The following is a 24,519-nucleotide window of genomic DNA, read 5'->3' on the forward strand; positions in this document are numbered from 1 at the left end:
ACCATGGATCAGCTGGTGTCAACACAGAAAAGAGCTTCGCGCAGCACCCTCCAAAACTAAACGGTCGGAGTAAAAGCATGGGCACGCACGACCGAATACCACTGATCCAGTAAACTCCAGGCAATAGAAGCACTGTTACATTCGCCGGCGACGCCTTCCGGAACTGAACACTCTGGCCAAATCATGAAGGGCAGGCCTCCGGCAGGTCTTCATCTTTGCCCAGTAGAGACCCTAGGACCACCGCCTTTATTCAGGTCGGGCCCCCACGCCGGCGACCATCCTAGGCTTGCCAAGGCTGCCGGCCGGAGATGAAGTCCGAAGACGCCGCACCCGCCGGGGCAACGCTGCAGACCCATAGCAAGCCCTCCATCGTCGGCTGCCAACACCACGGAGAAGGCAAGGAGGAAAGGACCTAGGGTCTGACCCCATCCAGCCCGCCCCAACTCGTACCTCTGCCGCCGGCCAGTGGCGGAGCCACGTCTTAGTTGTGTAGTCAATTGACTACACAGTTTTTGGCAATACATGCTTCAAGTAGGCAATAAGAAAAAATAAGAAATACATACAACTACATGTATTCCACTACACAAGTTTCAACTGACTACACAATATTGATGTTCTGGCTCCGCCACTGCCGCCGGCCAGTCACGCCGCCGGAGGCGCCCACCACCGCTCGCCGGGCCGCGACGCCATACGCCCGGAGAACCGCGCGCAAGGCAGCACCCCACCAGATCCTGCCCCGATCCGCCGCGAGAAACGCTCGCCCGCCTAGCAGCTTCCTCCGACGGCGGCGCGGGGGGAGGGGGGAGGAGGGTCGCCCCCAGATCACCCTTATTTCACTTCCTGGCCTCTACACCAACCAGGGGCATGAGTACTAAGATTTTTAATCTTGGTTAAGATTAAAGCATAGTTCTCAAAATAAATTGCATGAGTACCAGGACCAGCCTGAGCCTTAAGTATAAATAGGAATCTTAGTTCGCGTTCGTGAGGATTTGAACTCAGGTGTGCACTTCCCCAACAAATTGAGCTAGGCTCACTTTCCAAATGTATAATGGTGTAATTAAACAAGTAAATCACAACATGTATAATGACCTTCACGTGACACACCGAGAGGTTTCTTCTTCCTGAATGAGATCCGAAGGTGCGCTCAGTGTGCCGCCCATGCCTAACTTTAGTTCAACTTTTCAGCATTTGATCTTCACTATGTTGACCGATACATCCACATATATCCATTGTAATACAAAGATGAGCCAGTTGCTACTTGGATAAAAAGTGTTGACCGATACATCCACATACATCCATTGTAATACAAAGATGAGCCAGTTGCTACTTGGATAAAAAGTTCACTCTTCTTAAATAAAAGATGGTGACTAAATACATATTTAAATGTCTTCGGAATTTGACCTAGGTGAAAATCAATGACATTGGAGGCTGTGGTGGAAGATTTTGCAAGGACTAGGGTGTCGTCAGTACTGAAGAAGGGATGGTGGTTAGTTCTTGTATGAGGCGTAGAGAGTGGGCGTGATTGATCTACTGTTGAATAATATCAGCAACGATAATGAAGAAATTTGTACATACAGAGTCTCCATCCTTAAGACAGTATTTGCAAGTTATTCACTCGATCGCCAGACACAACATGTACCATGACTGTTGTTTTTCCCAGAGGATAGTGTTAGCGTAATGTGCTTGTTGTATTACCAGAGCGCCAAATGCCACAATATACAGTACATGTACATCTGCAAATACGCATGAAGCCCCCTAATATATGAAAAAACTACAATATACATCCCTCAAACTCATGGTGGATCCACAACACTGAGTTTGGAGAGTAAAAACTCGTGCTGCGCTCGAGTTTGTGCCTTTGTAAAAAATCCGCCAACTGCAACTCTGAAGGCATATAATGAACCGCAACAACCTCATCCTGCACCTGAGCACGTGTATAAAAAGCATCAACACCAATATGCTTCGTCAGCTCATGCTTGATCGGATCATGTGCAATACTGATAGCACATGTACTGTCAGACAAAAGTGGAGTGGGTGTCGTAACAGATACCCCAAAATCTCCAAGCAACCACCGTAACCAGGTCACCCCAGCAATCAACAAAACCATAGCCCGCAACTCAGCCTCAACACTTGAACGGAAAACCGCTACCTGTTTCTTCGTCTTCCAAGCAATAAGCGAACCACCAAGAAACACACAGTAAGCAGAAAGTGAACGACGATCCGTAGGATCACTCGCCCACGTAGCATTCGAGTAGCACTGGAGCTGGAGAGAGCTGGAACTAGGAAAGAAAAGGCGACGAGTGATCGTTCCATGAAGATAACGAAGAACACGGAGGAGATGACTATAGTGAACGGTGGTAGGAGCGGAGACAAACTGACTCAGAATATGAACAGGATGAGAAATATCAGGACGAGTGACAGCAAGATAAACAAGACTCCCAACAAGATGGCGATAATGTGTGGGATCAGGAAGAGGATCACCATCAGTAGGACGAAGCTTAACATTAAGCTCCATAGGAGTGTCAACTGTGCGCTCATCCCCAAGAGCAGCACGAGCAAGAAGATCATGAATGTACTCTTCCTGAGAGATAGAAAAGCCATCAGAAGTGGAGAAAACCTCAATCCCAAAAAAATAGCAAAGAGGACCAAGATCAGTCATAAGAAACTGATCACGAAGGCGAGCCTTGACAAAGGCAATATACTTAGGATCATCACCAGTAATGATCATATCATCAACATAGAGAAGGAGAAGAGTGCGTCCATGAGGAGAAGTGTGAACGAAAAGTTCTGGATCATGAAAACTAGGAGAGAAACCAGCAGCAGTCACCACAGAGGCAAAGCGCTCAAACCAGGCACAAGGGTCCTGTTTCAGGCCATAAAGAGGACGACAAACCATCCCATCGGGAACGGAATACCCAGGAGGAGGCTGCATGTAAACCTCCTCAGTCAACTCGTCATTAAGAAAAGCGTTCTGAACATCAAGCTGGGATACAGACCAGCGTCGAACAGAAGCAACAGCAAGAAGAGTACGCACAGTGGTCATATGAGCCACAGGGGCAAAAGTCTCATCATAGTCACGGCCGTGCTCCTGCTGAAAGCCACGAGCCACAAGACGCGCTTTATAGCGCTCAAGAGATCCATCTGAGTGGGTCTTAATTTTATAGACCCACTTACACGTGATAGGACGAACACCAGAAGGGGAAGAAACAAGATCCCAGGTGCCAGTGCACTCAAGCGCAACGATCTCCTCAGCCATGGCAAGCTGCCATTCAAGATGATGCTCGGCATTCAGATAAGAAGTCGGCTCGGAGACGACAGAGAGACCATACTGACTAGGAGAGTAAGGGACTGGAGCACGACGCTGACAAACAGGCCGTGAAGAGGGAAGCTCATCGATGGAGGACGACTCATCAGAAGAAGAGGAAGAAGGAACAACAGAGGAAGGATTCGAAGCCAGAGAACGATGAGTACTAGGGGAACTAGACGGAGGAGAGGATCACGCCGAAATCGAAGGGGGCGCATCAGAACTAGGAGGTGGAGGAGAAGGGACAGCGGGAGGTGCATCCGAAAAAAGAAGAAAAGAGATATCATCCACCGAGTAAGTACCAGTGGTGGGGCGAGGATAGAAGGGACGCGTCTCATCAAACGTGACATCACGAGAGATGCGCATCCGACGACCAACGGGGTCCTAACAGCGATAGCCCTTATGCTCATCACTGTATCCGAGAAAAACACACTCAACAGACTGAGCGGTCAGTTTGGTGCGTTTGCGAGGAGGGAGAAGGACATAGCAAACGCAACCAAATAAACGAAGAGTCGAGTAGTCTGGAGACCTACCAGTAAGACGCTCGAGAGGAATGCCACCTGGAAGGGCAGCAGAAGGCTGCATGTTAATGAGGTAAGTCGACATAGCGACAGCCTTAGCCCAGAAATGAGGCGGAAGGGAGGAAGCAATCATCATAGCACGGGTAGTCTCAAGAATATGACGATGCTTACGCTCGGCGACACCATTTTGAGCATGGACGCCGGGACACAAGAACTGAGCGAGGGTGCCCTGCTTAGCAAGTACACCACGCAGGTGCTGGGAGATATACTCTCCCGCAGAATTAGCACGAAACACACGAATAGGCGTGGAATACTGAGTACGAACCATGGCCGCAAAGCGCTGATAAATAGAGAGCACCTCACTGCGAGAGCGCATAAAAAACAACCAAGTGTACCGTGAAAAATCATCAATAAACAAAATATAGTATCGATGGCCCCCTTTTGAAGGATAGGGAGCCGGACCCCAAACATCTGAATGAACTAAATCAAAAGGTCGCTGAGATACAAACACACTAGTAGGGTATGGAAGCTGAATCTGTTTGCCTAACCTACAACCCTGACACGAAGGTAAAGACACATCTCCTAAGACAAACCCCAGAAGACCACGACGAACTAATGACGATAAACGGGAGCCACAAAGGTGACCCAGTCGATGATGCCACTGCTGAAAAGATCCAGTGACAGAAGCAGCAACCGCAGGAGAACTAGCAGATGAAGTGTCAGCGGGAGGAACGCGAAGCCAGTCTAAGTCCCAGAGCCCCGGGGACTCAAGGCTGCGAGGGCCAGCTCCAACCAGGGTCTTTGTACGGCGGTCCTGAACAGCACAAGAATCAGCGTCAAGAATGACGCGACAACCAGAATCAGTAAGCTGACTAGCAGAAAACAGGTTCATCTTAAGACTAGGAACATAAGAAACATCAGGAACAGAGAAACAGGAAGTAGAAAGGGTGCCTCGACTGGAAACAGGAAGAGAGGTACCATCAGCGATAACACGGACAGGAGAAACAAGAGAGCGAAGAGAAGAAAGAATATAAGACACATAAATCATATGAAAAGAAGCTCCAGAATCCAGATACCACGGGGATGACGTACCTGATTGTGTAGAAGCTGGTGGTCGCGTGGTGCCAGAAGAGCTAGGCACAGAACTAGCAGTACCCGACGAGGAAGAGCCTGTAGCAGCGAGCAGACCACAAAGACCACGGATAATGTCCTAATCAGATAGCGCAACAGCAGAAGATCCTGAAGAACCAGCCTGCCTACGAGCATGGTACCGCTGACGTAAGCTGGGATCCCTCTTCCAGCAGCTAGAGACATCGTGGCCAGACCTGCCACAGTGCATGGAGGTGTTGTTACACCACGAGGCTGCTGAGGCTGACTCTGGCCTTGGATCGGAGGAGTAGAGAGTATCGGCGGTACTGGAGACCGCAACGAAGCCGGAGGCATAGGAGGACCACGAGCATACGGCACAGGAGGGCCACGAGCAGCAAGTACAGAGGGAACCTCAAGAAGACCAGCACCACGAAGACGAGTCTCCTCAGCACGAAGCTCAGCCAGTACCTCAGAGAGCGGAACACGACCACGGGCAAGCAGCTGTGCACGACGCGGCTCAAACTCCTTGCGGAGCCGCGACAAGAACTCAAAAACGCGCTGAAACTCCAGATTCACACGCACAATCAGACAGCAGGGACAGGTGGCACACACAGCTGTACGAAGAGAATCAAGCTGACGCCAAATAGCAGCACTCTGAGTGTAGAACTCATCAATAGTAGAATCACCCTGCTGAAGGGCATGCTCCTGGTGGACCACAGACAGATAAAGAGCATCCCCAGACGGCTGATAGCACTGACGAAGAAAAGCCCACTGAGGAGCAGCAGTGGGAAGACCCATGAACTCAGCAGCATACTGAGGCAGAACACTGGAAGTGAGAACAGCAGCAGCACGAGCATCCTCATCTATCCACTGAGTGTAGTCAGTCAGATCCAGCCGGTATGTCGCAAAGACAATAGAGTGGTCCTGGACCTTCCGGTCATACTCAGCCAGAGCAGTATCATCAACACTCTTGGTTGCATCCTTGTCCGCCTGAGTAGCATCGGGGGCAAGGGCAACGAGTGTTGGTGCAATAGGCGTCGTAGGAGCAACGTGGCACGGAGGACAGGAGACCTCGCCAGAAAGCACACCCCAAAGACGAAGACCGTGCATGTGGACGCGCATGAAGGCAGTGAAATCAGGATAATTCGCGCCATCAAAAATCACCGGGCAGTGAGGAATCGCAACATAGCCCGGCGAGGAAGACATATCTCTCTCTTTTTTCAAATAAGATCACGCACGGTATCTGCGGGACGCCAAGGCCTGGCGGCTGGCGAGCGGGACGTCGGACGAGCGGCCGGGGCGGGCCGGCATCGGCCGGGGCGGGGCGACGGCGAAGACGGAGACGGGCAGCCGGGGGCGGGGCGGCGGGGCGACGGCGGAGACGGGCAAGCCGGGGTCGGAGAGGAGGGCGGCCGGCGACGGGGGCGGCGGAGAGGAGCGGCCGGGGAAGAGGCGGCAGGCGACGGAGACGGGAGGCCGGGGACAGAGAGGGCCGGGGCGACGGGGAAGAGGCAGCGGCGGCGGCCGGACGCGGCGGCAGGGTGCCGGGGCGGGCGACGGCGGCGGCTGCGAGGCAATGGTCACAATACCAAGTCCTGTGGGCGGCGTCTTTCCAACAGGCAGGGTGCCGGGGCGGGCGACGGCGGCGTCTTTCCGGTGGGCGGCGTCTTTCCCACCGGACTTGGTATTGTGACCATTGCCTCACAGTTCTTACATGACACTTCATTATCTGTCAAAATAACCGACTTCAAGTCTTGAGCTCGATCCATCACGTTTCTTACAAATAACAAGTGCTGCTCCAGTAGGGGCCTAAAACCAGCAAACCGGAACTCTTTCAGCAGCCACTTGTTACAGCTTGTGAACCCAGGCATCTTCCATGAAGGTTTAACTTTTTGAGCACCAAAATAACTTATTCTTTTTTCATTACCCTCACAGCATGGGTGAAAGAACATCTGCATTCAACCCCCAACACCCAAGTTATAGAAATATAGTGGGATTCATACCTAAGCCTATTCTATGGTACGGTGGTGTTCTTAGATTGGAACTTTAATTTGCATATATTCCAACTACAAGTTGAAAAGAATGAGTGGAAGTACTTTGACATCAAATATCTCAACAGATGGAGCGGCTTCTAGGAGATTTAATATCCATAACAGGTCAAATTTCATATAGATGCCATGAAGAGACAACTTCTTTAGACCGTTGAATGCAGTGCAGAGTTGTTTTCCTTCCGGTTGTATCCATATCTGATGAACAAAATAAATATAGAAAAAGTAAGAATGAAATTATTGTATGTACATAGAGGCAAGTTAGTGTGCACTAGGATAGTCATTTGCTAAGTAATGGGATGCTTCCTGACAAATGAAATCATATAAAAGGAAATAACTCGATCAAGGAATGAACCGACAAAACCACAAAAACCCTAGCCCTGATCCAACCTTAACTTCATACTTTATGAAATGGGCACAACCACAATATAACAACTATGTACTGAAATTACCTTTTCTCCATGAAAGCATAAGGTTAGAGTATGTATGTTTGTGGCACCACGTAGAACCTGGCTTAAACTAAACTCTTGGTGACGGAGACTTGCAGAACAGTAGAGGCAGATTTCCTTAAGTGATGGGACAGAACCAAAACACAAGGGGGCTTCATATTTGACCCAATGCATCCAAAGGAGCCGCTCTAGTTTTGGAAGGCAGTGCACCTCGGTTCTTTTCAATGAGGTCAAGGTTACTTCTAGAACTCTGATATTCGAATCTGGCGCATTGATCTTCAATACAGAACCGTCCCCGGTGTCACAGTGGTTCAAATTAAGGTGCTGCAGTTGCTTGCACGAGTTAAACAGGAGGTGATGCATGTCCCGTTCAGCAAGGCGAACATTGTATAGATGGAGCCTTGTGAGGCAGCGAAGAACACTAGGATACGCACTGAAAAATCCAACCACATCCCGAGCTTGCTGTACCATAGACTCATTTTCCGTGTCCCTAGGTGACTAGGTCCCTTCTCGTTTAAGATTGCAAGTTTCAGTTCTTTTAGGATGTCGCCGTCAATGGCGTTGCTAACTAGCAGGCCAATGTCACGCGTGTAGTTGCCAATTGGATAGAGCTGAAGGCATAGCTTAGTGATGGTGCGTTTCCTCGGAGCCTGAGCCAAGAAGCCGCGAGTAGCTCTTGTTAGAGACGCCATTGCTTGGTCGATCTGGCGTGCAGCCCCTGAGCATGGGGAACTAAGGAAGTCCTTGACATGAAGTTCGAGCTCAGGAAGTAACCAGGGAAGGTTTCTCCACCGCGTCGACAGCACGCTAGTTCTTGCTGTCGTGGCAAGGTCGACTGTCCCCAATATGGAGATTAAGATGTCATCCGTCAGCGCGCTGAGCCTATCTTCTTCTTCCTCTACTTTCTGCAGCAATAATACATCATCCATCAATACAGCTAAATCAGCATGTTAAGATCGAAGCCAAAGTAATAGCTGTGTCATCTCTCAAAAGAACATTGGGTTGCTATTGTTTGTCATAGTTAGAAATCACATGGGGGACCCCTCCTCCCGCACCCCTCCCAAACCCTAAACACACCCCCCCGCCGCCGCCGCCGGTAGCGCCTCCGGGCAAAGGCCACGGGGCGTGGCGGCGGTGGCGGCCTCTCCTTGTTGCCGCGCTGGGACGGCGACCGGGATCCCTCGACGCTCGCTGCGGCCGGTCGGACTTGGTGATGGGCGGCGGCGGCGGCCAGACCTCTGCGCGACGGCCAGAAGCGGCAGTCCCTTGCCTTCCGCCGGATCTTCACCGCAGCACGCCGGAGGGGCTGGTGGCGGGCAGCGGCCAGGCCATGATCTGCGCCACTTTGCCCCCGCCTCTCGGCCGTGTGTGGAGGCGATCTCGGGTTTCTCTCGCGCCACGAGGTCGCCCGGGGCAGCAGCCTTGGGTACGACGGTGGAGGTGGCCATCTTCTTCGTCGGAGAGGGTCGGCCTGCGGTTGGTGGTGGTGGATCCATCGATCTATCACCGCATTCCGGCGGCATGATGGAGGAGCTTGGAAGCCGGCGTCGGTGTCGCCGGTGGTGGGTTGGAGTGGCCAGCCCGGGATGGTCGCCGACGTGGGGGTCCGACCTGAATAAAGGCGGCGGTCCTAGGGCCTCTCTTGCGTGAAGAGGAGGACCTACCGGAGGCCTGGACTCGTGATCTGGCCGGAGTGTTGAGTTCCGGAAGGCTCCGCCGATGAATGTAACAGTGCTTTTGCCTGGAGTTTGTTGGATCAGAGGTATTCGGTCGTGCGCACCCGTGTTTTTATTCCGACCGATTGGTTGTGGAGGGAGCGGCGTGAAGCTCTTTTTCTTTGATTGACATCAAGTGACTATGGATCCATGATGAAAGTCGGAAGAAGAGAATTTCATGAAGGCCAGAGGGGAGGACTAGCTAAGGGAGGTTCAAGTCTTTGCGATGTTGAGGGACTTGCTTGGTGTTTCGGGCTTCACAGCAGCGGTATGAAAGTGGGGGCGACAACACAGGTGAAGTGCAGAGTCCTACCTTTCAGGGTGAAAACCCAAGGTCTGGCCTTAATTGGTTGTGCCTGGCAATGTCCTTGGTGGAGGCATTTGTTTTGAGAGCGGGGACTAGTCTGTAATTCAGGTGTTGTCTTGGCGGTGGATGTATTGCTGTTGTTAGGCCCGAGATACTCTAGCGGGACTTTTATTTCTTAGTTTTCTTTTCTTGTTTTTGGCTGTGTGCATCCGTAGTGCCATTAGGGTGGTGCGTTGTTGCAGAAGCTGGGTGTAATTGGTATCTTCTTGATATTAATATATTCCCTTTATCGAAAAAAGAAATCACATGGGGTAGCTGAACAGCAAATGGAAGGCATAGCACAGCAAAATCAACAAAAGGAGAAGCTAGCAAAGAACTTACATGGTCGTGCACAATATTTGACTCCACGGATAATAACCTCCGACGCTGCTCCCGATTCCAGGATGCCATGAACCAAGGTGCTCCTCTTTTTACTATTTCTCAAGCGATCAATCGTCTAAATTTTATTCAGAGAGGAGACTAGGAGGAGACAGCAAACAATTCTAGCTCCAGACGGGTCCGACCAGAACCATAAGCAGAGTCTCCGACTTGTCCGAGACGAAATCGATTCAAACAAACAACATCCTTACGATTTATAGCATCTCCACTCGTCCCCCAAAGCCCTTTCGGGAGTGTATCACACCCAGCCGCGGCCCTGAAAATAGTTTTTCAGCCAGCGCGGCTCAACTATCCATCTGCGTCCTCAGGCCGAACCCAGTAGGAAGGGAAGCTAGCGAGGCGCCGGCGCCCCGTGTGTTGGCGGAACGATGCGGGAAGAAGGCGCAGGAAACGCCTCCGGGCAGTAGTGTCAGCGGAGTCGTCTTCCTCCTCACCTTCCACGCCCGTCAAAGGCTACTCGCCTCCGGCGCCTGCTCGCCTTCAGCGTCGGCGTTAATGCTGCTCGTCTTCAGCGCCTGCTCGTCCTCAGCGGCGGTGTTAATGCTCTCCAACGCCCCCTCGGCACCATATAAACCCCGCGCGCCGCTCCCTTGCCGCACATTCCAGCTAACGCCCTCCAAAACTTCTTCAGCACCGACGCCCTCACCATCTCCTCCAAAACTTCTCTAGCACCGGCGCCCTCGCCAGGACCGCCAAGAACAGGAAGGTACCGCCGCCAACGGCTTCGGCCGCCGTTGGCTTCAAGCAGTGGCGAATTCAGCCCATTTTGTTAGGGTGGGGCAGGCCTAACTAGGTTGGGTTTTTTTTTATATTTTTTTCCATATTCTATAGAATATATATGGATTGGGCCAAATCTTAGGGTGGGGCCCGCCCCACCCTTCCACCCTGCTGGCTCCGCCACTGGCTTCAAGTCGCCGAGGCGCGTCCTCTGGAATGCACGCTACCCCATCCCACCGGACATGCGATGTCCGGGGGGATGGGCGCTCAGCTGTGGCGGCCTGGCGGTCCCGCCGCTGCTGACAGGGTCGGCGTGCGCCGTCGCCATCTATGATCATTTCTGGGGCTAGTTGACGCCGGAGCAGCGCAACGACCCGCGTAGCTCCCCCGACAACGACCACGCCTAGACCGCCTTCTTCCAGCACCAGCGCGAGGACCGCCTCGCTTCCTACGACGGCAACGGCGATCCACCAGTGAACAAAAATGCTAGTGGACGGCGTTGGTGGTGGAGGACACCCGGGAAGATCCTCGCGTGGGTCCTTAGCTACATTGCCGATGGGAAAGACCCCCTGCTGCAAATGGCGCCACGGCAGTTCCAGCTGGCGTCCTCGCGAGGCAACGGCCACTGGGCGGCGCGGCGCCAGTCCTCCTCGTCATCGCTCTCCTCCTCCTCCTCCCGCTCCTCTTCGCGCTCCTCGTCGTACAACACGTCGTTGCCACGTTTCTTGGCGGCAGTGAAGGACGAGCCGGAGGAGGCTCCTACTGCTCGCAGGCGCCGCCATGGCGGCGGCAGCATCATCCGTGAGGGGCGCCAACCTTCTCCGCCGCGGCAGCGGGAGTGGACGCCACCACCGGAGTACAAGGCGGTGGCGTCCATCGTCAAGGCGGAGGACGACCCAGTTCCCGAGGCTACGCCTCGCCCAACTCTAATCGTTCCAGGCGACGGACGAGTTCGCCGAGGCCTGGAGCGTGGCCGATCATCTCCGCACGGAGGAGGAGTGCCGTCGTCGCCTCGGCCTCGTCATCAACTTGAATGACGACGACGCTGGCCAATTCAACATGCTGCCCGCGCGGGGACGCCGGCCAGGGCTGCAGCTACCTCCCGGAGCCGAAGGAGGAGCCCAGCAACGAGGAGGACTATGCGGCAATGATGCACCGGCACCTAGGCCTAGGGCGTGGCGGCAACGGCGGTTACTAGTTTTTTTTTTTTTGGTTTTTTATGTCTATGTTTTTAAATTTGCACAAATATTGGATCGGTACAGATTTTAGTCTCACGGCGCAACGCGATCTCATCACACGATTTTGAAAACGACGGGTTGCATTGAAACTTATGATTTCTCCCAAAATAAATGGCTAAGTTACCGGTCCAATAACTACTTTTATCCTCGCAACTTCCATGCAGAGTTGCGTGTAGGCTTAGGCCAAATTAGAGTCCTTAATTTTTTAATTATGTCAATTATTTGGCTGGCCGTTACCTCTTATCAAGAACTCGCTTGAAGTAAGGAATCAAATTTACTAAAAAGTTAGTAGACACAAAACATAATATTTTTTTTCAAGATCTAATCATAATCATATGCATGCTCACCTTAAGTTGACCATAAAAAAGTGTCACATTATAAACGATTACATTATATTTCAACTAGTACAAATGCACGTGCGTTGCTACGGGTTTAAATTTTATTTCTCAAAATGCACATATATAATTCACAACTCACTATAAAATTTCAAATCAAATCAATGATATCATAATGTACTACAACATGATAATAACGAACGCAATAACAAGACAACATTGTTATGCATCTGCGTGGTTCCAAGTTCTACCGCGGTAAGCACCTATGTTCTCGGTTGTCATAACTTTCAACTCAAAAAAATAACCGTAGCCTTCAATAATGGTTGGGGTAAAAAAGCTCCGTCATAACTTTAAACTCAACAAAACAATCATAGTCTTCAATAATGGTTGGGGTAAAAAAGCTCCATCGGGCAAGCCGGTGGTGCGGATGCTAATTTTTTCAGGCAGTGATGTATCCTCATAAGAGCTGGAGATGCATTTCTTATTAAGAGGATGAGAGAAAAAGTTAAATTTATCCAGAAAGAATATCTAAGAGGCTATTCACAATATAGTAGACATGGTCAATAACAGACAGCGCCATGGAAAGGCTACTCACATTTTTTCTAGATTGAACCACATGCTTGTCCGAGCAGAGAACCATTAGAAACATATTTTCATCAAGGAGTAAAAAAGCATATGGTTCCCGGTGGCAGATGTGTCAGCACTCTATTTGCATAACATGCTTAACGCATGTGTCACCAAACATAGGCAAGGGCTCAAGGCCATCATCCCGACACACTGCAACACAAAATATTTCGTCCTCACACCGACAATCCTTCTCCGCTAGCCTCGACATGAGGAGCTAATTCACATTTCTGGGCTCTTGTGATCTCCCACACCAGGAGGTCCCCAGTCTTCTCGGCATACATGCTGACCCACTTGCCGGTGTTTGCTGTAGAGACCGTAAAGCTCATGTTTGGGAGAGTGAAGAGATACATTGCATGTTCGACCTGGTGGTTCATCATCACACCAAACTTCAGTACGAGCATAGTTGGGTACAAATCATGCTAGCAAGCAGTAGCAACCTGACATGCCGACAAGACCTGTACATCAGACCACTGGAGTGGAGGCTGCATCTCAAATGATGCACATAATGGAGCTCATAAAAATTTCAAAGGCAATATTTCGATAAGCGAAATGATGGGTTATGCACGTGTTTTCATGTTGAGTAATGGTAAGAAAACATACATTTGCTCATAAGTAAGAAATAAAATGGCCTTGTTAAAACAGGGCACTATTGCTTATGTGTTAGAAGAAACAAAAGCACCCACGGGATGGTAGAGTAAAAGTGGCATTTTGGGGCTCAAGCTTCACATAGCTCCTTCTTTTTGAAAAAATCGAAAACCATGTTTGAAGTTTCAAAAACAATCTGAAAACAAATCTGGAAGTAGTTATAGATGTATCCTACAATTGTATAAAATACAAATACGAAATACCTTATATTTTGGGCTATAAAAAATGACAAATGTGTAGATCTAAACATCTAATATAGTGAATAGTACACATTTTGAAAGTCTGAAAATTTGTCAGAACTTGTCATTTTGGTCTATCCCAAAGTATAAGGTATTTAGCATTGAGGTTTTACATGATTATAGAATACCATCGTTAGCTACATCCATAATTTTTTGGGAATATTTTTGAAATCTTAAAATGTGGATTCCATTTTTTTCGAAAAGTCGAGCTACATGGAGCTCAAGCTCCAAGGAGAGTTCCAGTTAACTATTTTAAGCGGATACTGCAAAGTGTTGCCTCAAATATCGGTACATTGTATAAGTGCTTGATAAGTTGATGAGTTAATACCTCAGGGAGTACTACATATTCATTAGGAGATATTTGAAGGAATTGATCTGCACCTGTTTGCCCAACGCACCATTCAAAGACCTCTTCACTGTTGTCTACAATGGTCAAGTGCATCTGAAAGCCATACATGCATCAATTCTGGCAGGTGACTTCAACAGCACAGTCCATCTGGTTATTTTTTTATTTTTTTTGATACAACCATACTTTCTATTCATTTATCACGAAAGTTACATCTCTGATAAGCATAGGAATGATAGAAGCAGGGGGATCGCCGAGCCAAACATTCTGCTCGTGTCCTCTAGCAAGTCTAGCTAGTTCATGTGCTACTGTATTTGACTCACGGGGATTATGTTCAAACTGGATCTTCACAAACTCTGTTGCCATATGATAGCAATCATCTAGAATAGCTGCAGCAGCTCCGTTCGAGAAGCCTCCATCTGTCATTGCTTTGACCACGTCCATATTATCAGAGCAGCAAATAATTCTGTTGCACCCCATAGTTTGGGCAAGGATCAGACCTTCCTTCAAAGCATGGACTTCTGCCGACATCACATCATAAACAAAGTCTAATCTGCTGTTACTAGCGGCGACAAAGTTACCTTTGCAGTCCCGAAGAATAGCTCCCGTCGAGCCCCTTAGGCCATCTGCATCAAAAGAGGCATCGACCTTTAACTTGACAAAACCTGTCGTTGGCTTTACCCAGCCCCTGTTCACCCGCTTCGGTTTTGGTGAATGCGCCGCTGTGAAGTTAGTATATAGGGCTCCGATGGCTAATGCCGTATCTGTTGGCCTCTTAACTTGCTCGCCATGCGTGATCTGCCGCCGTTCCCACCATAAGTACCAGCATGTGATCGCCACAAGTTCAGGTATCAACGGCCGGCCTAAGATTGTCTGCGTCGAACTCCGATGAAATAGAAGATATTCCAGGACCGCTTGGCCCGATCGGTCGACCTCTGATGCTTCAGTGATCAACTCCTCCAGCCCAAGATTTCCCCAGACCTGGCTCGCCCGATCGCATTGGAAGAGCATGTGCTTCACATCCTCCACTCCGATCTCACGAGAGGGCATTGGGCACTAACTTTGACGTGTCTGTTAGCCAATACCGCTCTACAAGGGATGGTTTCTTGCATCACTCGCCATAGATAGATCTTTACTTTTGATGGTACTCTTAAACCCCATATTTTCTCCCACATAGGGTGTGATTTTATGCTTCCACTCCTTTCTCCATCTTGTACTCTAGATCGATTATGACTTTCCCATTCAGCAATGTATGCTCCAGCCAACAAAGTCATCCATCTCATGCGTCGGTAGGGGAATGACGAGAATTCTCTGGACGTCAATGCCCAAGAAGCTCTGCCTGATAATATCCTCATCCCACTGATTAGTAATTGGATCAATGAGATCTTGTACCTTTGTAAGAATGTTATGACCCCTTCTTGTAAAAACCCTCCGGTAATTACCCGGGATCCATTCATCTTCCCAGATATTGATCTGGTCTCCCTTTCCTACTCTCCAGTCCATCTGGTTATTCATTCGCAGCATAAGCACATATATTGTGGAATAACAACTTCTAAACTGTTGCAATCGATGTGGTCAAGTCCGAACACGACATATCTGTATATATCAAATAAAAGATGGATGTTAGCAAATAATAATGGCTATAGTTGAAGAAATGAAGTCAAATTCTAAGAAACACCAGTAAAAGTAGGTATCCAATTCTTCGAAATAAAGTGTATCTAAGAATAATCTTATTTGATTTGACATATTGGTTGTTTTCTTAAGTATTCTCAACATCTTAACACAATGACAGGAAAAGGTTATATTCTGAAAAACTAAATTATTTTATTTTTTGTTGTGGTAAACTGAACATGTTAAGTTACATATATACCGATGTTAGGTTTCACGCATTATATAACTCGACACAAATCGTAGCTTCAGCAAAATCAGCGGTGAGAGGCTAAGCTGATAAGTATGGTTTCACGCATTATATAACTCGACACAATTCAAAGCTTGAGCAGAATCAGCGGTGAGAGGCTAAGCTGATCACTAGCAAGCACACATAGACCACTCCATCTGCACAGCTCAATTTGCTCATCCTTCATGAAACAGGGTTCACCAACATAGCATTAACTTTTACTCATAATGTAATGTTGCTTGGCTGAGTCACTCCAGCAAGAAACTGCCAGGCCTATGCAACCCAGCGACCTGCAGTCCTGTACATTAATAGAACATACATAAGCTCACGGGAGACAACCGATAGCAAAATTAAATGGTAAGATGATTTATTGACAGAACTCCAAACAGAGTCAAACGCTATTGCAAAAGCTATAAGAAACTAACCTAAATGCATATAATTTGTGCCAGTGCAAATCCTGAAGCAAACATATCAGTTTTAGTGAATTATAAGGTTGAATGTCCATGATTAAAAAAAATACTCGCAAAATGAGACACCATCGCTGAATAGTATTAGTGCACCTGCACAATAGCACATCTCAACCAGAAACTAATGCAAACATGATAGTCCTGCTCCGAATAACGATGTTGAGATGAACCTTGAGAGTTTCAGTAGCAGAAAGTAGTCCTCCATAAGACAGTCAATTCCGGTGTTACTGGATTATCAATGGTGTGCAGAAAACAAAAGACCATGTCTACTTTTCTAGATCAGTAGTTCAATCCTATATTATCCCTACCACTCGCAGCGGTAGTTGATTCAAGCTACCACAGCAGTGGGCCTGTCAATCCTATTTTTATATGAACCAAGTTAACAGAAATGATTGACCGAACCAAGATTGGGTGTGTTAAGGAAATATAAATGTGGAGACGGGAGTGGATGGATCGTACCATGATGTCCATGTGGAGCCAGTCAGCGGCAAGTTGGATATTGCGCTCGGCCTCCGCGGCAAGATTGGCATAGACTGAGGATGCGAAGGGGCTGCCGACGCCGTCGTTCCTCGCGGCACCAGCCACCTCGGACGGCCCCCCCGCACCTACTTCTAGGGCTTAGTCGGGGAAGGCATCTCGCACGTATGGCCACCACGCGTGGTGGAGCGATTGTGGCCGGCGGATGCCGCACACGTGGGAAAGCGAATGAGGCCGGCAGCGGCCGCACGCGTGGTGGAGCGATTGTGGCCTGCGGTGGCCACGCACGTGGGGAAGCAAATGAGGCCGGCGATGGCCACGCGTGTAGTGGAGCGTTTGAGGCAAGCGGCAACGCGCGTGGTGGAGCGACGGAGATGGGCGGCGGCACGCGCTGAGGCTGCTAGGGGGAGGCGGCGGCGGTGTCCGTGGGTTCGAGAAACCCTAAGGGAAAGTAGTAGCTTGACTTTCCCTGTTTTGGTGAGATTCGATGAGATCGACGAACGACCAAATTGGTGACGGTATTGAGGGTGGGGAGAATAGGGATTATGTTTAGATAGTAGAGATAGAGAAAATGTAAGGATCTCAGTTCGTTATTTTCCAGAGCACCATATGTCCTTACTCACTACTTTTTAAAGTTGTACTCTTCTGTTTATATGCTCCAACATGCAAAGCACAGAAGAATATTTCATAGAATTCAATCTGTAGCAGCACACGGACATATTTGCTAGTAGCGTGTATGTGTATAATAATAATATTAATGAGGTATATATATAGAGAGAGAAATAGATTATTACAATATAAATGTTGAACCAACACTACGAAATATTATTATCCGTGCCGAGGACGAGACCTTGTCCCTAAGTTGCTTTGCTACTAATTCCTGCTCATCCCTGTTTGTTGGAAAGACGCCTCCTACAGGGGGAAGTATTGTAACCATTGCCTTGCAGCGCTTGCATGACACTAAACCGTTTGTCAGAATAACCGACTTCAAGTCCTGAGCTCGATCCATCACGTTTCTTACAAATAGCAAGTGTTGCTGCAGTTGGGGCCTGAAACCAGCAAACTGGAATTCTTTCAATTGCCACTTGTTACAGTTCATGAACCTAGGCATCTTCCATGAAGGTTTAACTTTTTCAGCACCAAAATATCTTATTCTTTCTTCGTTACCCTCACGGCATGGATGAAAGAACATCTGCATTCAACCACCAACATCCAAATTAAAAACGGTATAGTAGAATTCCCACCTAAGCCTATTCTAAAGTACATTGGTGTTCTTAGATCGAGAGTTAAATATATTCCAATTAAAAGTTAAAAAGAATGAGTACAAGTACCTCAACATCAAACATTTCAACGTATGGAGCAGCTTCTAGGAGATTTAATATCCATAACAGGTCAAATTCCATATAGATGCCATGAATAGACAGCTTCTTTAGACTATTGAATGCAGTGCAGAGTTGTTCTCCTTCTGGTTGCATCCAGATCTAATGATAAAAATAAATAAAGAAAAGGTAAGAATGAAAAAGATTGTATGTACACAGAGGCAAGTTAGTGTGCACTAGGATAGTCAGTTGCTAAGTAATGGAATGCTTCCTGATAAATATAAATCATAAATAAAAGGAAATAACTTGATCAAGGAGTGAACCAGCAAAACTAGAAAAATCCTGGCCCTGATCCTACTTTATGAAATAGCACAACCACAATATAACAACTATCTACTGAAGTTACCTTTTCTCCTTGAAAGCTTAAAGTTAGAGTATGTATGTTTGTGGCACCATGTAGAACCTGGCTTAAACTAAACTCTTGGTGGCGGAGAGTTGCAGAACAGAGGAGGCACATTTCCTTCAGCGACCGGACAGAACCAAAACACAAGGGAGCCTCATAATACACCCAGTGCTGCCAACGGAGACACTCTAGTTTTGGAAGGCAGAGCACCTCAGCTCTTTTCAATGAGGGCAAGTAGACTTCTAGAACTCTGATAACTGAATCTGGCGCATTGATCTTCCATACAGAACCATCCCCGGTGTCACAGTGGTCCAGACTAAGGTGCAGCAGTTGCTTGCACCAGCCAAACAGGAGGTAATTCATATCCCATTCAGCAAGGCGAACATTATGTAGATGGAGTCTTGTGAGGCAACGAAGAACACTAGGATACATATTGAAAAATCCACACACATCCCATGCTTGCTGTAACATAACCTCGTTTTTTGAGTCCTCGGGGGCCTTCTCGTTTAAGATTGCAAGTTCCAATACTTTTACAATCTCGCTGTCAATGGCATTGCTAACTAGCAGGCCAATGTCACGCGAGTAGTTGCCCATGAGATAGAGCTTAAGGCATAGCTTAGTGATGATCTGTTTCCTGCGGGGCTGAGCTAACAAGCTGCTAGTAGCTCTTGTTAGAGCTGCCATTGCTTGATCGATCTGCTGTGCAGCCCCTGGGCATGGCGCACTAAGGAAGTCCATGACATGAAGTTTAAGCTCAGGAAGTAACCAAGGCAAGTTTCTCCACCGCGTCGACAACACGCTAGTCCTTGCTACCATGGCAAGGTCGACTGTCCCCAAGATAGAGATTAAGATGTCATCGGCCAGCGAGCTGAGACTATCTTCTTGCTCTACTTTCTGCAGCAATAATACAATCCCCATGAATACAGTTAAGTCAACATGTTAAGATTGAAGCAAAAGTAATAGTTGCCAAGAACATTGCATTGCTACTGTTCTGATATCTAAAATCATTTATTCATCATTATTACAAATCATGGCACAGCTGAACAGGACACCAAAGGCAGAGTACAGCAAACACGAAATCTAGACAGAAGGTATCAAAGAACTTACATGGCCATGCACATTATTTGACTCGACAGATAATAACCTCCGATCCTGCCTCCGAGTCCAGGATGCCATGAGCGCTAGTCTTTTATTTCTGGACGCTTGTCTCTCAAGAGATCGATCGTCTCTATTTTATTAAGAGAGAACCAGGAGGCTCTAGACGTGTCAGACCAGAACCAGAAGTAGAGAACCTCCGACTTATCCGAGCTGAAATCGATTCGTTCAGCCTTACGACTGCGCTGACACGAGATGAATCCGCAACCACGTGTTATTTCCTTCGCCGATTCTAAAAAAGGTGTGTGATTTCCTTCGCCGATTTCTGTATAAGGTGGTGGGTCATCTCACGGCGTTCGCTAGACGGCTAGAGGCAGGTAAATGGATCCTCTTCGTCTCCCAGAATAATTTTTACTCTGCGCCTGAAAATCAATCCAAGCACCAAACCCTGTCGACGGCGACTAGAACAGGGATGCGAGGGCCTTACCTTCTCCTTCTTCGAGGGCGGCGGCGTTCCGGCCGTGCCTGCGAGACGGCGGCTCAGGATAACCCTAGACTGGACAATGAGATCTCAACATGCCAACATCTCAGGATAACCTGTAGACATGTACTGCTCTCTTCTTGGGCCACAATGGGCTGCAGCCTCCTTGCCCAGTCGAGTAGTTTTTCCTTCTTTTTTATCACAAAAAAAAAAAGTTAAGGCAGTGCAATGCTAAGCATGCTTGTAGCCTAGGCGACTAGGCGATTTACACAGAAATAACCCTTTTGTGAAACTATAGCACAGACTGAATTCTCGGGCAAACTATTTCATCCATCTAACTCTTTTGTGTGGCGCCCCTCTCATGGGCGCCACACATGCCCGAGTGGCGCCCGTGCTGCCGGCGCCACACACCCATCCGACGTGGCGCACTCGACGCTGAGGTGTGCTCTAATATGACGTGGCAGGATGTGTGGTGCCGCTCTCGCCGGCGCCACACTTTGAACCATGTCTATTGTTGCTACGTGTTGTTTGAATCTATGTGCTACGATGTGAGTTATGATGTGTTATATGTGTATATTCTATGTGTATGAAATTGTTGTGTTGAAAACTGTTTAACTACGGCAAGAATTTTCATGGTTTAACACAAGTCAACAAGTGGCGCCCCTCACGCTGCCGCCACACCTCACTATGTGGCGCCCGTGGCGTCGGCGCCACATATGTTGATTATATGTCGAAAACATCCAGGGGCTCCGGATGCTTGGTCCTTAGCCGTTTTGGCGAGGCTATTTGTGTGGCGCTGATGGCATCGGCGCCACACAAACAGCCTCGCCAAAACGGCTAAGTCCCAGACGATTTGTCTCACAGTATGGTTTGGGCAATTACAAGTGCATGTGTGGCGCCGATGGGAGCGGCGCCACACATCCTGTCACGTCGGATCGGTGCACAGCTCAGCGTCGAGGGCGCCACGTCGACTGGGAGAGTGGCGCCGCAGGCACGGGCGCCACACAGTCATGTATGACGCCGATGGGAGGGGCGCCACACAAAAGGGTTAGATGGGTGAAATAGTTTGCCCGGAGGTTGAACAAAGGGTTATTTTTGTGTAAATCACCTGTAGCCTACTCCGAGTCTCCGACCCCGACCATACAGCTTTATGCATTCTTCTCGTCGGTGATTTGTTCAACTAGATGGTTAGGTGTGCTTCCCTGCGCCATCTACAGTGTGTCCGAAATGTTGTGGCAAGTGGCAACCATTGGCATGCAGGTTTTTCTGCTTCGGTGATAACATGTACAGTATTTTTTTATATCTACTAGCAAAAGTGTCCGTGCGTTGCACCGGAAAAATAAACTTGCAATACCGCATACCGGTAACATGGTGGGTATCATTCTTAAATTTCATTAATATATGAATTCAAACGATATTATATATAGGACGCATATAATATTTTGCTAACAGCTCAGAAATTTAGGACTCAAAACATCTGTACTACTTAATTTTTTTCTGACAATCTAGGTAAACCCTAGTCTTGCTTTTGCCTTTTCCCATTTTCTCCTCCAAAGTATCATGGACTGAAATAGCTCTCTCTATATATCCACGTATATATGGTGGATTTTCTAAATTACACTATATATATTACGGTGCTATATATAACACATCAATCCACACATATTTTACCCCGTCGCTAGGCAGCTACCAGCCCGTCCCGTATGTCTGGCGTGCCACAGGGGCCACGACACCCCCTTGCCTGGGCTGCTCGGCTGGCACGTCGCCGCTTTAGCTCTTGCACGTGCGACCCTCCTAGAGTCGCAGTAATCCTCGCCCCAATTACGGTTTCACCTTCGACGCCGATAGTGTCTTTAACCTAGTGAACCACCATTTCATCCTTCCCATCTAGACGTTTCGAGAATAATGTGTCCTCAAAGTTCGCCATCATCCCAATTCAATACCTCTATTGTGAACCCTTTTTTGTTGCCCCTACTTCATTCTACTTTGCACTGGATGATTGGTAGATGTGGGGTGAACCCTTTTTTGTTGCCCCTACTTCATTCTACTTTGCACTGGATGATTGGTAGATGTGGGGCTTTTATTTTTCGATTTCGTTGTATTTAAAAAAATACTGCCACAAAGTTTCACGAATTTTAAAAAATGTTTCCCTTTTATTTTATTTTCCCCAAACCCCCTTTTTATTTCTTTTGCTTTTTGAGGGTGAAAGAAGCCGTCACTTTATTAAATGGGAGTGTGCATCGGAATACAATTGGTTCTAAGAATTAAGCCAAACGGATGATCAAAATCAATGGGCGAGTTTCAGGGTGCAAGCGGCAGCGGTCCGTCTACGGCGCCGCAGTTTGGGCCCAGTTAACCACATACGCGAGCTCCCACAGAAAATGAATAAAAAAAAAACGGCATATGCAGGCCGGCCCGCAGTCTCCGCGATGCGCCGCAAGAAGCACTCGGACCAGCCGACCAGGGCGGCGGCGGAGGACGAAGCTCCGGGCCTGCGCACCTCCGTCTCCTCCAAGGCCTTCAGCCCCGGGCCGGGGCGGCGCTGAGAAGGCACCGGCGTCGCGCCTGTCGCTCAGCCGACAGGATCTAGGAGGAAGAGGTCGGGAAGGGCTCCGCCGTCGGGCCAGCGGACGACAGTAGGACCCCCCCTGCCGCTAGATTTCTCCTCTTCAGCGCCACCCCACTCACGCGTTCTACTGCTCTGGCCTCCTCCAAGCGCCCGTCGCCAGCTTGCTCGCAGGCACACCGCGCGACTATTTCCTCCACTTGAATTGGGTCATGGTTTCTGAGTTCTTGGCCCGCAGACCTTTGCTGGTCGATTTCTCTATTCCTTTCTTGTTATTTCCTTCCTCGGGAAAGCTTCTTTCTGTTGGTTTCCTTGCATCGTTCGCTATCCTTTCGCATCCTTTCGCCCTTTACTGCCACTGCGGCCATCCGATAGTTCTAATCAGATCTTAGTGACGAGGCTTGTTGTTTCCAGCGAAATTGACGTATATAAACCAGCCAAATGTGTTCTAATGAAGCGAGGTGGGACTATTTTGCACAAAATATTCAGCTTATGAACGCACATCACCATGGGATTTTGGTCCTGCCGAGCAGGCTAACAAGGCCAACAAACGCGGCTCTCTGGCCCATGCATGATGCGGGGTGGGGGAGGAAAATAGAAGAACCAACCGGTACCATATGGACGAAAATACCAACCCGAACCGGTATGTGGTAAAAGCGTGTAATATGCGTTTTGGTGGGAGGGCAAAACGGTCCAAAAAAAAGCGTTGACGAAACTTTTTGGCAGAAACCTTAGCTCCTTTATTATTAGGTATAGATATAGATACTCTATACCTAATAATAAAGAAAAATAAGGCTTCTTGTTCGTCCGTCTATTTTTACCCCTATTTTTATGCCATAATTACCTGCCCTGCCACCGCCAAGTTAACATACCGCTTCATCCCGTCCCTCTTCACACCCGCGGGGGAAAACACATAGATCGACCAAAAACAAATCAACATCATTCTGCGTTGCCACCGCCCTCCGTTCCCCTCCGCAGACCAGGACGCCAACGCCTCTCAGCCTCAGGGGATCCTCTATTCCTCTTCCTCCCTTAAACCAGGCTGCCGCCGCCTGACTAGGCTCTACCCACGCCTGGGGCCCGCAGAGGCAAGACCGCGAGGCCTTTCAGCCTTTCCCCTCTCTGGCGCTCCTCCTCGCTAACCCCATCTAACCCATCCGACAGCAAGGCAAATGTTCGTGGCGGGAGACCATGGCCGCCGCCACCGTTCCGCCGGAGACGGTTCTACCCGCAGCGGACAGCTCCATAGAAGAAGAGGGTAGGTGGCGGCGGATTTCAGGAAGAATAGTATCAGCCGAGAAGGAACGAAAGAAAAAAGAAGCCCCGCCTCCATGGCGAGAAACGGCGAAATTCGTCGACTCATCCTCCCATGGTACTGTCTCTCCGTGCTCCCTCGCATGGCGAGAGTCGGGTACGTAAGCGTTGGCACCGTGCTCACCATCTGGTAGTCGCGGCATGGGAGACAGAGTAGCGATCCTTATCCCTTCGCGTGTGATGAGGAGGGGAACGAGGAGGGGCCACGCGTTACAGGCTAGACGGGACGGATGCGATGGAGGCTGGAGACACCAAAATAACCCAGCAGAGAGGTGAGAAAAACGGGTTCACAGCTGCTATCACTCCATATCTTATGCTACAATCTTAAATGCATGTGTCTGATTCTGAAGCTCACATACAGCAAACTGACACAACGTGTTATTGTTTTTGCACTACTAGCTTCCCAATATAAGTAGACTTCAATCTCTTACGAGTTGTAATCCTTTAAGGTTCAAAATTACATTCTATGTGTTTTATGTATT

At 48.7% G+C, this 24,519-nt stretch overlaps 2 pseudogenes; both read right to left on the bottom strand.

Annotated features, from left to right (window-relative positions):
- Positions 1–7,366: 7,366 nt before the first annotated feature.
- On the bottom strand, positions 7,367–9,883 carry LOC124673415 (annotated as a pseudogene).
- An 8,649-nt stretch (positions 9,884–18,532) lies between these two features.
- LOC124673416 lies at positions 18,533–19,757 on the bottom strand (annotated as a pseudogene).
- Positions 19,758–24,519: the final 4,762 nt, after the last annotated feature.

This window comes from Lolium rigidum, chromosome 7 (genome assembly GCF_022539505.1).
Source record: "Lolium rigidum isolate FL_2022 chromosome 7, APGP_CSIRO_Lrig_0.1, whole genome shotgun sequence".
Lineage (NCBI taxonomy): Eukaryota > Viridiplantae > Streptophyta > Magnoliopsida > Poales > Poaceae > Lolium > Lolium rigidum.